The sequence below is a fragment of the Macaca fascicularis genome, chromosome Y (assembly GCF_037993035.2).
Source record: "Macaca fascicularis isolate 582-1 chromosome Y, T2T-MFA8v1.1".
Taxonomy (NCBI): domain Eukaryota; kingdom Metazoa; phylum Chordata; class Mammalia; order Primates; family Cercopithecidae; genus Macaca; species Macaca fascicularis.
In genome coordinates this window covers 12,098,196-12,114,206 of record NC_132903.1, presented here as the reverse complement: position 1 = coordinate 12,114,206, position 16,011 = coordinate 12,098,196, and the positions used below count along the sequence as shown (strand labels likewise).

At 44.3% G+C, this 16,011-nt stretch overlaps 1 pseudogene; it reads right to left on the bottom strand.

The window, feature by feature from the left end:
- Positions 1-4,813: 4,813 nt before the first annotated feature.
- Positions 4,814-6,619, bottom strand: LOC141409558 (testis-specific Y-encoded protein 3-like; annotated as a pseudogene).
- Between the last annotated feature and the right edge of the window lie 9,392 nt (positions 6,620-16,011).

The following is a 16,011-nucleotide window of genomic DNA, read 5'->3' as shown; positions in this document are numbered from 1 at the left end:
GCATCATTTGATAAGTTAAAAAATACATGTAAAAATAAAAATAAATCCAAACTTATGTGATCCATTGAAACACAAATTACAGGCCTGGAGACTACAGTCCTTGAATTAAAACCTTCACTGCTTGTTTCAAAAGAAGATATGAGGGGGCAGAAGAAAAAAAAAAAAATTAAAGCCATTCCAGGGCCCTGGGTCACACCTGTAATCCCAGCACTTTGAGAGGCTCAGGTGGGAGGATTGCCTGCACTCAGGAGTTCCGGACCAACCTGGGGCAACATGGGCCCAAGTCTAAAAAGTAATTAATTAGATAATTAATATGTAGCTGTGAGGGGTGGCATGCACCTATAGTGCCAGCTGTGTGAGTCTGAGTTGAGAGGATCACATGGTTGTGCAGTACCCAGGCTACAGTGGACTGAGATCTTGGTGCTGCTCTCTAACCTAGGAGACAGAGTAAGATCCATTCTCAGAAAACAAACAAAGAAAAAAAGAGTCAAATTAGGTAAATTAGAACTATGTAGTAGGAGGAGAATCATAATAAATGAAATGTCATTAGAGCCTACACGATCTGATGAAAGAAACCAGCTTTCACATAATAACAGCCCCAGATGGGGAGAACAATGAGAAAGGGCAATGAGAACACTGTAAATAATAATACACCAAACTTCACAAATGAGTTAAAAGACATGAATATACAAAGAGTACTTTAGCCTCAAAGCCCTCAACAAGAAGTGGCTTTGACTGAATCCCTGACATGCATTCAGCTCGCCTGAACCTTTTGGTGAGTTTCTCAGACCATGATGTGCCCTTTCTGTATGCTCTCGTTTTGTTATTTCACATCACTTATCTGCAGCAGGTCATAACGAATCATGATTTTTGACATTGTTTGACACAACGAAGAACTCAGATTTGAGTTCATTAAACAATATTTATGACATGTCATGAAGAAATTCTGTATACATGATGTTTGTTAAAAGGATAATACAAAATAAAAACAGGGAGAAGTACATTTTCTTCATTTCATCATTGCTCTTGTGGTTACATAACACATATCTATGAGCTGTAGCTGCCTCCTGGAAAATGATCTGAAATAATCTGTTGAAAGTTCTCATTCCACTTTGGGGACAATAGGCACAACGCACTTTTTCACTTTTCACCTTTTGGATATACTGAGTGGGACGAGTGGGATCTGTGTGATTTTTGGCTTTGCTGTAGCACAGTTATTCTTTTTTTTTTTTTTTTTTTTGGTTAACACCATCATTGCAAGATAGGCCTGAAATAAATGATTCATTATGGCTCACAAAAAGAACTCGTCTTCATCAGATGAGATTTTTCATCAGAGGAATTTCATCCAGACATGAAAACAATAATCTGATGCTACTGCCAAGAGATTAAGAATTACAAACTAAATTGAGATAGAGGATAGGAAGATAGATGATGCAGATGGTGGCAGGGTAGGGAAGGAAGAGAAGAAAGGAATGAGGGGTGCAAGAGGAAGGAAAGGAACAAAGGAAGGGAGATAGAGTGATAAATGTCCAAAGACATAGAGACAAAGTCTAGCATTGTTGTAGAGATAGGCATGTACAAATTAACAAAGGCAGTGTGGAAACACATCAGACAGAAACATACATGGGGTCAGAGAAAGATATAAACCCACAGAGAGAAACGAACATACACAAACACAGACATACACTTGTCACTTTAAACGTGAAGAAAACACCAAGACCCTGACAATAGAGATAACAGAGGTGCTTCAGAGTTACTGAGGTAGAATGCAAATTTGTCAGTGACCTTATCATCTGTGGCCCATGAGCACGGATATTCAGAGGAAAAAGCATTAGACAGACTGTATAATTCAGCACGATCTCTGAAAATACCTAAACAATGGGGCTCATGTGAAATCACTAGACTGAATTGCATGTAAAATTTGAGGAAGATGCCCAGTCAGCCACATTCAGTCAGTGGTGTGGCCAATAAGGCTGAGCTACAGCCCATAGCACACCTGTCCATTATAGTCAATTCCTGGTTTGCTGCCTGCTCTGGGAAAGCTCTTCCCTTACTACCCCTTTAAAGCAGGCTAGCTCAGAAACTAGCCCTGGGGTCTACTTATGGTCTTTCCTTTATCTATTTTCCTCCTAGAAAAATCACTGAAAGACCTTTTCCTCAACTTTTTGCTATGCATTAAATTTGGGGCAAGACCTTTTCAGATGACCTGATTATAGGTAAGTCCCCAGACATTTCCCAGTCTAAGTTGCCCTGAGTGCACACACCAATCTGCTGCTCCACTCCCACTATACAGTTACTCTATTGGACTACAGTGCCCTTTGACCTGCACATGGTAAGATAGAGGCCAGTGTGTGGGAGCCAAACAGTTCCTGCTGTTTTCGGAATAATTTACTGAGAAAACCTGTTCCTCCCATGTTTGTGAGTCATGGGGACAGTAGTCAGAGGAGGTCAAGACTCCTGCTAGAGAGCAACAGCTGTCCTCATGGGAGCAGGGGCAAAACTAAGCTATAGATTTTCAAAGCTCAACTGCTGATACCAACCAGGAGGTGTGGAATGCATATGGAAAGCAGCACAACAGATTCATGAACTCTGACTGTCAAACCCTCTCCCCTGAAACAACATAGCTCTTCTCACGGAAGCTGTGCTGACTAGTCCATATGGGACAGGAATGTTAGCACTCTATTACTATGTCACCGACAGATGCTTATGTTGGAAGTGTTTTATCTGGGAACAGGGAAGAAAGTGGCACACCCAACAGTGAAATCCTCCTCCCCTATCTGTAAGAGGCAAACCTTTGTCCTGCGCACAGATACAGATGTTCCTGGGAAGCAGCCAACCACTCTAGAATGAACACTGTGTTTTGTCCTCCTGTATGAGGCTTGTAACACATACTCTGCAACTACATTCTCTTTACATTTTTAACCTCATGCAAAGTACACTGAAAAGGCCACAGAAAATAAAAGGGGCCTGCACTTCAGAAACAATCTGCAGTGCCAGTCACTGGGGAGAATAGAGCCTCACTAGTTTGCATGAGCACCAAATGCACTCCTACTGGTGTAGGCTACATACATTTTTGACTCCTCACGTAATAAAGGGTCTTGGAGAAAAGCTTAAACAACTAAAGATGTAAACATCAACAAGAGTCTCCATAACTTGGGTCATCAAGTGACAGAGAGTCCAGGCGTGGATCCTCTGGGAATCTTACATTCCACAAATCCAACACATTCCCCCTCACTTCTGCATGTTTGTGTTTTGCCTTAGTCACCTACACCAGAAAAAAAAAAAAAAAAAAAAAAGGCGTATCCTGAAACTCCTCTCATATGCCTCTGAAAACTTTCCCATAGTCCCTCCATACACCTTACATGCTCATTTCTTCTCATGTTGATGTGTGAGAAGTCCTGACAGGCTGATTGTCCCAGAAAAGGTTTATGCATTCACCTTTAAAAAAATAACATGTGAATTCAACATGAAAGTTAACTTTAAGATTTTCATCATCCTGTGCTATCTCAATGAGTCTAATGACATACAAAATGAAGGATTTTGGGGGTGTCTTATCGCAGCAAACTGGGCCCTGGATATCTTAATATCCATTACACCCCTTCATTGAACTATCTCTACCTCCATAGGATGAAGTAAGCTTCCAAATTAACTGTCTTCTCTTTCTTTTACCTCGCTGACTCTCTCCTACAGGAAGAATCCCAAAACATTGCACACTCATTCACTCTACAACTTCAGAGGCATGGCTCCGACACAGACTAGTCATTTCCAAGAAGAGAATAAAACATATAGATTGATCAATTCATTACAACACCCAAATCCAGGGGATGAACATACTCATACACACAGTCACACAAACACACAGAGTCAACATCCTTAAGAGTGTTTATTTTTCATTCAATACAATCAAATTCCCCACCCCCTTCCTGTTTGCATTTTTTGTGACTGGATCTGTTTGTCTTTTAGTTGCTGTTCCTAAGACCATGGTGAGACTGATATCCTGCACACTGTAGTAACTTTTTAGGAGTTCTGCTGTTTTAGGTTAAGTCCGATGCTCCACCATATTCAATCAACATCTGCGCGTTCCCTAGAGAAACACAAACACATGTCAAATTGCATCTCCTCTGAGCCACCATTTAAAATGTTTTAATTTTACGGCCTGCTGAGAAAAGACTACCCCTTCCCCTTTTGTGATCTCTTCAACTTCCTCCTGCCGTGCATGTGTTACAAACTATTCTCTGCAATACCTGCCCCATTTCCAGTATTCTCTGTGACAGGAGTCAGCTAACAAGACGCGTTGTACACTAAAAGCACACGGAAATCCGATGGGGTAATAGCTTAAGGAAATCCATCGATCTAAACAGTCCTTTGTGGTCTGTGGCAAGGAGGACAACCAGGCACATTCCGGGAGCCCAAGCTTTAGGGGTTGGTAAGATGACTCCCCGTCGGGTTGACGGCCATGGAACCAAGTGCCACAGATTGAAGGTAATAACTCGGCTTTACTTCTCAGTGAGTGTGGACACGCACTATGCTTCCCCGGGCTTAAGACTCCACAGTTATAACCTGCTTTGCAGTGCAGTGTCTCATGTGCCTTTTTCAGCCCAATGCCATGAATGTCCTGGATTCTGTCATGCTGTGTCTTCCTCTCAAGGAATTTCCACATGGATAAGACGGACCCCCAGGTTCTACATTTCTGAAATGAGCCTCCAGGCTCCCTGAATAGAGAGGTGTGTCAACACCCTTATCCCGGGTATCAGACAGCTCCAGTTCCAACTGTACGCCTCACCTGAAATCTCTGTTTCCTCTTCAGGTGGCTTCATCCTCCTGTAGTATTGCAGGGGATTGCGCCACAGGTCCTTACATAGGATCTGTCAGGGGAATCAACCGGAAAAGGCCTCATGAGAGCTCAGACTGGTGACCCAAGCAGCTGGGAACACACCGGGGTCATTCCTCATGTTTCCCAGCAAGGACCCACCTCAGCAATCCTATTGGATCCTGCGAAGTTGTGGTCAGAAAACCAGTTGAAGAAGTTAAGACCGCTGTTGTTGTGTCTGCGGCGATAGGCCTCAACTTCATAATCCTGACACCACTGAATTGGAGTGGAATGAGAAGCCCTGTATTCTACAGACAGAGGATGTTTTGGTAAGGGGGCTGGAACACGTTGGCACTGATCCACCCACCTTCCTCCTTCCACTACCCATCCTGGGAGCCACCTGTCACCTGTGACGTTCACGAGATATTCCTTGGTAATCACTTTATTCTGGAAGTAGGGGTTACTCCGAAAGAACAACATGATCTGGCAGAGATGAACGGGATGCTTCGCTTCTTTCACCTGTCCGGACAAGGTGGAGAAAGCTTAAACACCTTTTTGGCTGAGGTGCCCACTGTTGCCTGCAGGAATAAATTATGTCCCTTGCCCTCCCCCACTCAACCCTCCAGCCTTAGTCTTCCCGGCCTCACCTCCAAGTTGATCATGTAGCTCAGCATGTCTTCATCTTGGTCAGTGAGCAGGGCCGACATCTGAGGGTGGTTTGCAATCTGATTGAGGTCAAAGAGCCTTGAGATGCAACGGAAAGAAAAGCTAGAAGCAACGGGGAAGGCCTAAGAGCACCCAGAGGGGCGGCTAGGGGATTTTTTCAGATCTGCATCCATGAATGACCTCCCTTTCTCCTCTCCCTCCCCCTGAATTCAGACCTCTCGGGGTTCACCGAGGGTGTATCATTGTGAGGCTGACCGCACTGACACGGGGAGGGGCGATATGCAGAGAACTGCCGGTGTCTGAGGCCTGGCAGAATCTGCTCATACCCGAAGAAGCCCAGTCCCAGATCGGACTGGCAAGGCGGAGCAGTCACAGTCCCTTAACAATAGCTTGATTCACAGCAACACGTGTTCTGCTGAGAACTCGCTTCTGCTCTTCAGAAAGATGCCCCAAACGTCTGCTGCTTGGCACCATGAAGCGTTTCTCTCACGCACGCAGGAAAATAGTACCCGTGTCTGCTCTGGCTTTCTTCAGCCACATTTGTCTGTGGACACTCACCCGTGTTCCCCAAATGGTCACATCGACGCCGAGCCGCCCGTAAGTTCCTTACACTTCCCAAGAGCACCTCTCAACTGGAAAAGCAGAAGAAACACTGCAAAGGATACAACATTGGCCCAGAAGCCAGGCATGCTCTGGATGATGGCGCCTCTGCGGTCCAGGTGGGGCTTGCGCCTCCGCTCCATCTTTTCCCTCTGCTGAGAAAAGGCCTTCCTGGCTCGGGCATTAACCGGCTCCAGCTCCACCTGAACGGCCAGCAGCTCCTCCAGTGCAGACTCTGGGCTCATGGGCCCAGGGCCAGGCTGTGCCCGCTGGACCTGCTCCTGCCGCTTCTCGTCGGCTTCCTGGTGGGCCACCACCTCCACCTCCGCCATTATGTCATCCGCTCCCAGCACCGCCTCCTCCCCCAAAGCTACCTGCTCGCTCTGCGCCCCGGCCTCCCCCTCCTGTAGAGACTCCATCCTGAAGACGGTGCCCCCCTTCGGACTCCCACTGACCACCGCCTGTGCTGCCGGACCCTCACCGCAGGAACCCTGCCGCTGCCCTTCACCGCAGCCGGTGGGACGGCGGGCCCTCAGGGCGCATGCGCCGGGCTAGCAGGCGCCCCCTAAGGGACTGCACGCAAAGGGCGCAGGGAGCCGCGGGAAGACATGGAGACCAAAGGGCACCAGGAGCCCCTCCAAGACCGCGGTTCTCCCCTGGCGGCCAGTCAGTGCGAGGGCGGTGGGCGTCTCCCCGGGCAGCAGCAACCTAGGCTGGCCTGCAGTCCCAACCTCCCGAGCTATGCCTCCTCTGAGAAGCCCTCGGGGCTTGCGCCAGGTAGCGCTGCATCCAGGCACACGCGGGCTGCGTGGCCTTTGGAATCTTGGGCATGGAAGCCCTGTGCCCTCACTGACATCCTGAGTGTGGCAAGCCATTGACCCACACGGCACGTATGAAACATCTCACTTCACTGGGCAGGCCAGGTAGATGGAATGGAATACTGCAGATCCAGAGGAGAAGTCTCTCTGGCTGCTGGGGCGAGGGCAGCCGAGGCGGCCTGGGGAAAGTGGGTCTGGGCGGGCGCGTGGGAGGAAAGTCTCTTGGTTAGGCTGAGGTGGAATTCGTCTGCTCCAGAGGCCAGAAGGCCGGCACGCCCTCTGGCAGGTCTATGACAATACAGACTCCGCGTAGCAGGCTTCCTCCCGGAGGGTGCTGTACGGAAAGGAGCATTCCAAAGGGGCTCCCGTCCTATGCCCTAGACGTACCGGAGGCCAGCCTCCAGGGCTGGCCATGGACAGCCAGCGTGCACACCGTTGTGCACTGCCTTGCCGACCCAGAGGCTCCCATAGCGCTGAAGCGCCTGTCTCCCCCCTGCTGGCGCTGGACCCAAAGGGGTGTAGGCCCTGAGCATACATAACCTCCTTTGCACCCAAGCCATTCCCATAGGGAGCGCCAGGCACGACCCTGCAGCCCCTTCTACCTACAGGGCTTCCCTCAGGTGGACAGGCCCACCCGTCAGGAAGCCCAGGACAAGAGGACACCACACACCTGGACGTCAGCAGAGCGTGTCCAACATCCAGCACACAAGGGCCTCCTGCGGCTCCTGAACCCTGAGGAAGCAGCCGCCTTATATCACCCCGCCCCCCGCCCTCGGCCGCAACCACTTCCTCTGTCTCCTTTCCCTAGTTAGTGCAGGTTTCTTGGCCTGGCTCTCCCCACCCCAAAAACCACCACAGTTGTGAGGTTGCCTCCTCGACAGACAGCGACAGAGAAGCAACAAGCGAGGGCGACAGGCCAGATGCTCCAGATTCTCTGTGCTCTTGAAAATTGCAGGGTGTCACGAGACTTGCTCAACGAGTCGTCTGGAGGCTCCTTGACCAGAGGTAAATTGTTTGGCACACTCAGTTGTTGTCCTGGGTCAGAAACCATGGTGAAGTCCTGCTTTGCTGCACGATGGATGTGCAGGTCAGGCTGGGGAGCCTGGGTCTGCGGGAGGGGTCCAGTGTCTGAGTCCGTTTGAGGCCTCCCTGGGGCCCGCGGTGTCTCAGTGGCAGAGCTGGGAATGGGAAACTCATGCTTCACTCCAGCTAGCAGGCCACCTCAGTCCAGCTAGATGAAATGGTCGCTTCGAGTCCATCCCGTTTCTCCTTGTTGGCCAGGCAGGTGGAGGAACTCAGTCATCCCCAGTTACTGGCGGCTGAATGAAGATTTCCTTTTGTCACAACTTTAACTTCCACAGTGAAAGTCATCCTGAAGGACTATTGCTTTGGCATCCTTGGTAAGGAGTGCCTCCCAGCATAGTAGGGGAGCTGGTGTGTGGGAGGGTCTGTGTGGCATGAAACTTCCTGGCTCCTCTCCCCCCAGGGAACGGGGTGTCTCATTGCACTTCAGTCCGGTGGTTCCGGGATCATAAAGATAGAGCCTCCAGCTGCAGGCAGAACATTGCCTACCTGAGCTCGTTCAGCTGCTGGGCTAAAAAATGACTGCCTGGGTTTTGGCAAGATTGCTGAGGAGGGTTCCGTGGCAGGTGCATCGTGGGAAAGGACCTCACTGGTCATTCCTTGGCCTCTGGGGAATGGGCTCTGAACTGTGACCTGACCTACGGTGGACCCCCTTCTGCAGTCCCCCAGATCATCAGCCAGGGCCTATGGCTCAATCCATTGCAGTTCTACTCCAGGGAGGGAGGGACGGCATTAGAGAGGGAACAGAGAGGAGGCCAGGCAAGCAGCCTAGGGCTGGGAATTTCGAGGCCTTTGAGTCCTGGATCTGTATCTCAATTGTATTTTCTAGCAACCCACCTTCAAAAATCTAACATTTGAGTTTTAACAACCACATGTGGAACTGATCAGCTATGTTTTCTAAAGTTGAAGTTGCATTGTCTGCTCCACTCTTCTTCTTTCTTTTTTGAGACGGAGTCCCGCTCTGTAACCCAGACTGGAGTGCAGTGGCGCCATCTCGGCTCACTGCAATGTCCGCCTCCCGGGTTCATGCCATTCTCCTCCCTCAGCCTCCTGAGTAGCTCCATTCTAAGGCACATAATTACGTGGTAACTTTTTTCTCTATTGATCTGGAGTGGGCAGATTAATACTACTCTGCCATATATGAGAATATGCATTTCCTTACCTGTGACAACACCAAGGCATTAGAATATATCTACCTTTTTTGTAGCTATATGAAAATTTTCATGTTGTTAAATGGGCCATTCTTAAAGATTATTAAAATTGAACATAGCCTACTCTTAAAATTAATATTTCATAATGGATTTGTAAGAATTGTATGTTATGATACAAATTTTAAAGATAACATACTTTTCTGAAGTGTCATTTTTTGATTTGTAAATATTTAAGTTTCTTTGAATGGAATTTCGTGGACCCTAATCATATGTTTCGATACAGCTTTCCTCATAGCAGAATTATAGGAACAGTAATTTATCATTTTTCTCCTAACATATTTTTGTCCTTATCTAGATTGTATTTACCTATTTAACTGATCAAATTCTGCTCTCTCTTCACTCTGCATTTATCCCACATCTCTCTCTCACACCAATAAAATGATTCTTGTGTTATGTTTCAGGGTTTCTTCTGTCGCTAGACTGGAGTGCAGTGGGGTCATCTCAGCTCACTGCAACCTCTGCCTCCCAGGTTCCAGCGATTCTCCTGCCTCGATCTCCCGAGTAGCTGGGACTACAGTCGCATGCCACCCGGCCCAGTTAATTTGTGTATTTTTGGTAGAGATGCGGTTTCACCATGTTGCCAAGGATGGTCTTGATCTCTTGACGACATGATCCACCCACCTCTGTCTCCCGAAGTGCCGGGGTTCACATTGTGAGAAAACATGAGTTTTAATCTCGTGTTTGCTGGAGAATTCCTCTTAATTTCTCCTAAAATTCCCAGCGGTATTGTTTGATAGAAGGCTTCTTAATTTAAGGAATTCTTCCATCTCCTTGGTCCCTTGGTAGTGTTCCCCCGGCATACCAATCTAAAAATTGTTTGTTCCGTTTCTTTGTGGGTTGGAGTCTTGCTCTCACCAGCCCAGAGTGCGCTGGTGCAATGATAGCTCCCTACGCTCTCAAATTCCTGGGTTCAAGCTCTTGCTGCGTTGCTGTGACTGCAGGCATGCACCACCACACATAGCTAAATCTGTTTTTCTTGTTTCTTATTTTTGTAGAGACAGGATCTCATTACATTGCCATAGCCGCCATTAAAGCCCTGGGCTCACGCAGTCCACCTGCCTCAGTCTTCCACACTGACTCACAGTGTGAGCCACTGTGCCTGGCCATCCAGTTTCTGAGACCTCAGTAATACTTGCGTGCAAGGCATTCTCATTGGTTATGCGAGGATACTAAGAAGTAAAAGAGCATGTTGCAAATAAGCAATCCCTGATGTTAAATAATATTGATTAATGAAATTAACGCTTGAAAGGTAGACTTGAAGGAGGCCAGCATTTTTAAGTTAAGTGCATCCCACAAAAGTGCAGAGTTGTGAAATATATGGGGGGTGTAAAGTAAGATATGGTGTATAGAAATATGTGGGGGGTGTAAATATATGGGATGTGTGCAATCATTCAGATTGTACAGGGATGTTGAAATCTTAACACTACATCCTTAGTGTAGAATTTGAAATTATTTGAGGAGGGAATTTAGTTCTAAGCAGCACGAGGTGAAACGCAGAATTGAAAAAGAAGTCACATTGCTGAGACTGCGAAGGGTAAGATTGCCGCCTCAACAGAAGAATGTAAGACAATAAAGTAACAGTTCTAAGCAAAGAAATTTAAACAGAACAAATTAAAATTCTCACCAAGGACTCCATCATCATATGGAGGAAACTGAAGCCTGGCATTTTCGATTTTACATTTCACGTGTAGAGTATCGATGAAGTTAAATATTTATTGATTTCAGAATACACAAGCTAGCACATTTCCATTAGAAGACTAGCCAGCGATCACATCATAGGTGAGAGACTGACCTCTAGGAATTAGCATGTGAAGAGTATGTTAAAGGAGGAGGTTTTCTATTTTTGAAACAGGTACATCATTGTAATGACCCCTTTAAGTGTATTGCTAATTGCAGTAAAAATAAATATTGGTCACCATGAGAAGAGCTGCACTAGTGCATGTCAATTTGCCAACGTTTAAGCTAGAGCCAATCGCTTAGAGATGAGGGAGCGCTTTTATGTAAAATTTTAGCGTGCAGTCATTCAAAGGCAGCAATCTTTGTGTGTGTGAGACGGATTGAAGAACATGGGAAAATTTACCTTCTTCAGCTGAGAAAGGACGACGTATGTAAACTTTATATTCAGCGAAGACTTTCATGGTTTTACCTGTTTTCTCTACATCATTAGTAGTCATCAGTAATTCATATGAAAAGAAAAACCTTCAGTAACTAATAAATGACAATTAAAAATGAACTTTTTCTTACGAATTAATGTCTGCCTTCAGCTTCATTAGTAGAACTGGCCTTGTGGAGCCATGGGATTATCCAAAGCCGGAAGAAATATTTAAGTTGTCATGAATGTCTAGCAATTAAGGGAAAGAAGGACAGAATCATACCAGAAATAATTTTGAAAAGTTGTTTTAGACAAGAAAAAATTGTGTTTCAGATTTTGAGATCTTTACACAATATTAAATCATTTTAACGTTACATGTCCCATGTCACCTGGATGAGAAAATTAAAAGGAAGGAGGTCCTTCACGCAGAGAGCCAGGCTTCCCAGAGAAATGACCGTGTGTCACCAAGAGATGAGGGTTACGCAACGAAGGATAGGTAGAGGAAAAATGGAAAAATAGTTGACTTTTGTTGTGGTGATGAATTTCACGTAACAAAATTAAACATTTTAATGGAAATCGTTACCTGGCATGTAACACAATCTGTGCTGTGCAACAACTCTCTCCATCTACTTCCAGAACATTTTCATCACTCCAAACTACAACTGCACTACCAGTCAAGCAGTTCCTTTCATTTTCTCCCTTCTCTCAGCACCTAGCAAACAGCAATCTGGTTTCTGCCTCCCAACTTACCCGTCCTGGGTATTTCCTGTTAATGGGCTGAAGCACTGCAGGACGTTTTGTAACTGCCTCCTTTCATTTTGCAATTAGAGATTGCAGAATGGCTGGGAAACCTCAATATGTGACCAGGGAGGGAAACTGGCTGGGAATTATGGCCCACCTGAATGATGTTGTGGACACCCAGTGTCAGTTACCTTCGTAAACACCTGCTTAGTTAACATTGCTTACTATTAATATAAAACTTAATTTCCTGGAATACTGAAAAGCAAATTTATGTATGAAAACATGTAATTTGTTCATAAATGTATGGAAAAACTGCAGACTGATGCATTTTCCATTACAATTCTTATATGAGACCCGAAGTGTTTTACCACTTTTCCGATATATTTTTATTGTTCTGCTCCTGTCAGTTTTTAGGATCAAGTTTGCAATACATGGACGTGGAGAGGGACTTTCAACTTCTTTTAGAGCACTTAGTTGTAAATTTTGAGTTTCTTCCCCCGTGGTTCTTTTCAGGTTACTATTTGCACTGTATATGCAAAGTGTTAAATTTTTTTTCTTATGTGCCCCTCCTGGAACTTTTGTTTTAAAGGATTTTTTTTTTTTTTTCTGTTGGATATGTGAGTTTCCTGTGAGCATTTTTTCTCAAACACACTTTATTTGCTTCATTAGTTTTTGGGATGTGTGTGTGCGTGTGTGTGTGTGTGTGTGTGTGTGTGTGTGTTCCTTTTGAGATGGAGTCTCCTTCTCTCACCCAGGCCGGAGTGAAGTGGCACGATCTTGGCCCGCTGCAACCGCTGCCTCCCAACTTTAAGCGATTCCCTTGCCTCAGCCTTCCGAGGAGCTGGTATTGTAGGCACACGCCACAATGTCCAGCTAATTTTTGTATTTTTAGTCAAGACTGGGTTTCACCCTGTTTTTCAGGCTGGCCTTGCACTCCTGACCTCAAGCGATCCAAACACATTGGCCTCCCAAAATGCTGGGCTTCCAGGGGCGAGCCATCGTGCCCAGCCTCAATTGTTCGTTTATGTATGTTAAGGCCTCTTCTATGTTCTTCCTGTAAACATATTTTAGAATTACTAAAATCACATATTTTGTTTACTTACTCATTTTAAAATTAATGTTCCCGTTTGCTGAATACAGTATTGTGAATAGGTTAAACCTTGTATAGTATTGTCATTTTGTCTTTCATAAATTATTCAAGAACTCTGATACCTTTTTTCCCACCTGAGGAGAACATGCAGATAGTTAAAAAAAAAATTGTCTGAGTGGGTAGGTATTTAAATATAATTTGAAAGAACAGTGAAGTTCACAAATACAATTTCACATTTGTATTTTGCATCATTTTGAACATTTTATTTGCTGACACATGAAATTCTGAATTCGCCTTCACGTTACATATACGCTTTGAATCAATGTGAAGAATGAAATGAATCCAACACCAAGAATTACTTCAGGAATTAAGTAGAAAGCGGTTGTTATGTAGAAAAACTGTATTTATTGGAGGTATATTCAGAGATATTTGAGAAGGCTGAAAGTATATTCAGAGATATTTGAGAAGGCTGAAGCCAAAATTTTTGTTTTTCTTTTCCTCTGGTGTTTTATCATAGCCTGCCAAGACTGTAGTATCACTAGTTAGAGTCACTAGGCTACCAAAGTCTCAGGGCGGCAGTAATTATTATTAGGGAAGTAATCTAGGAACATAGATGGGGGAAGATAATTCTAGGCCGAGATAATAACCATTGAAATAATTCTGAGACTAGAACGAAGCAAGGAGTCATACTCCCATCATGTGGCAAGACAAGAATGAAGGAAAATGCTTGAGTGAGATCAAAGACCTATCCTTTCGGTTTTACTCTGAGTGTAATTCTGGCTACTGGGAGAACAAACTGTAAGCTGCAAGTGAGTAAGTGAGTATCAGAATCAAGCAGAGAGACCAAACAAATGATGACGCTTCAACAAACGGAATGGCAGAGGAGACGATACACTCACTCCTTTCATGTGACTGTATAAGTTGTGCTTGCCTAAAGTTACTTGGTTGAGGGCATAAGGAATATTCAGGTAACGATCCTGAGTATGTAGGCTGTTTTTGTTTAGAGCTTTCCTCTAAATTCCCTCTACTATTTGATTTCACTCTTTTCACCAGAGTTCCCATTATTTATGCCTCAGTGTTACATGGAACTCATGAAATATATGCCATGTAAAATGTTTTACTGTCCATCAAGTAATATGGAATTTACATGTCATAGAAAAGTATAACTTACACTTTGAAGTTCATATCTTATAATTTAATGTATGTATAAACCATGTAATCTATATGATGGATTTAAAAATATAAGTATTCGTAAACATATACAATACATGTATCTGTATTTATATATGTATTTGCATAGAGATGAAATTTATGCATTGTTTATATTTTAATACACGTAGAGTATATGTCTATATGTATTTCTTTTTTAAAAATACTTTAAGCTCTGGGGTACACGTGCAGAATGTGCAGTTCTGTTACCTAGGTATACACGTGCTATGGTGGTTTGCTGCACCCATCAACCGTCACATACATTAGGTATTTCTCCTAATGCTATCCCTCCACTAGCCCTCCACCAACCGACAGGCCCCAGTGTGTGATGTTGCCCTGCCTGTATCCATGTGTTTTCATTGTTCACACCCAACTTAAGAGCGAGAACATGCAGTGTTTTCCTTTTTGTTCTGGTGTTATTTTGCTGAGAATGATGCTTTCCAGCATCACCCATGTCCCTGCAAAGGACAGAAACACATCGTTTGTATGGTTATGCTTACTATTCCATGGTGTGTATGTGCCTCATTGTCTTTTTCCAGGGTATCACTGGTAGGCATGTGAGTTGGTTCCATGTCTTTGCTATTGTGAACAATGCCTCGGTAAACGTAAGTGCGAATGTGACTTTACAAGAGAATGATTTATGTGTTCAGGGCATAATAGAGAACACCAGTACAATGCACTGTAGGGTAGAAATGTGACGGGTTAATTTGCTCCATAAGGATTTATTTTATTTTATATTTTATTGGATGACGACGAGGATGACGATGATGGTGATGGAGTTTTTATCATCCTGGCTGGAGTACAGTAGTGCAATCTCAGTCAGTACAATCTCTACCCCCCGCCAGATACAAGTGATTTTCTTGCCTGAGCCTCCCAAGTAGCTTGGACGTTTTATGTAAGTGTTAGCAGAACAAGCAAGAAACAATTCATAACAAGTAATGTGGCAGGTCACTTTGAACAAAGAATGTTATTTTTTTAGATGACACATTCTTTCATATAACTTGGGACACTGAAACAAATAAATGAATGATGTGAATACAAAGATGAAAAGGGCTATAAATTGTAAGACAGAGCTGGGCTACATTATCCTACAGAGTGTGTGGTGGGTTAATTTATTCTGAGGTGTTATTTTTAATCCTGGAAAACTTTTCACAGAATTTGAATAATGGAATTCGTGTTTGATCCCTTAATGCATGTGCTCAGTAAACATCTCCAGTTTTGCATTGTAAAAGTCACGGTCATTTCATGAAAAAAAAAAAAGAAGAATTACTAGAAAGCTGTCAGCCTCTGTAAGGGAATCTCACTTGAGTTTTCAACAGAGTGTGTAACAAAATTTTATCTTTTTGGCTTATTTATGATTACCTAAATATAGACTTTTTTTTTTTTTTTTTTTTTTTTAACCATTTACAGCAAACTGACGGAAGCAGATCGGCCTGCCAAGCTTAACATTGGTGGCCTCCATTTAGAAACCAATGAAAAGACGCCTAAAGCAATATTTGGGAAATATGTTCCCATATTGGCAGGCAACTGTTATACATATGTTTGTTTATGTGTGTGTGTGTGTGTGTGTATGTGTATGTGTGTTGTATGTATGTATGTATGTGTGTGTATATATGTGTGTATGTATGTATACGTGTGTATATATGCATATACATACACATTAATATGTCGGTGCTATTTATCTCTACTTT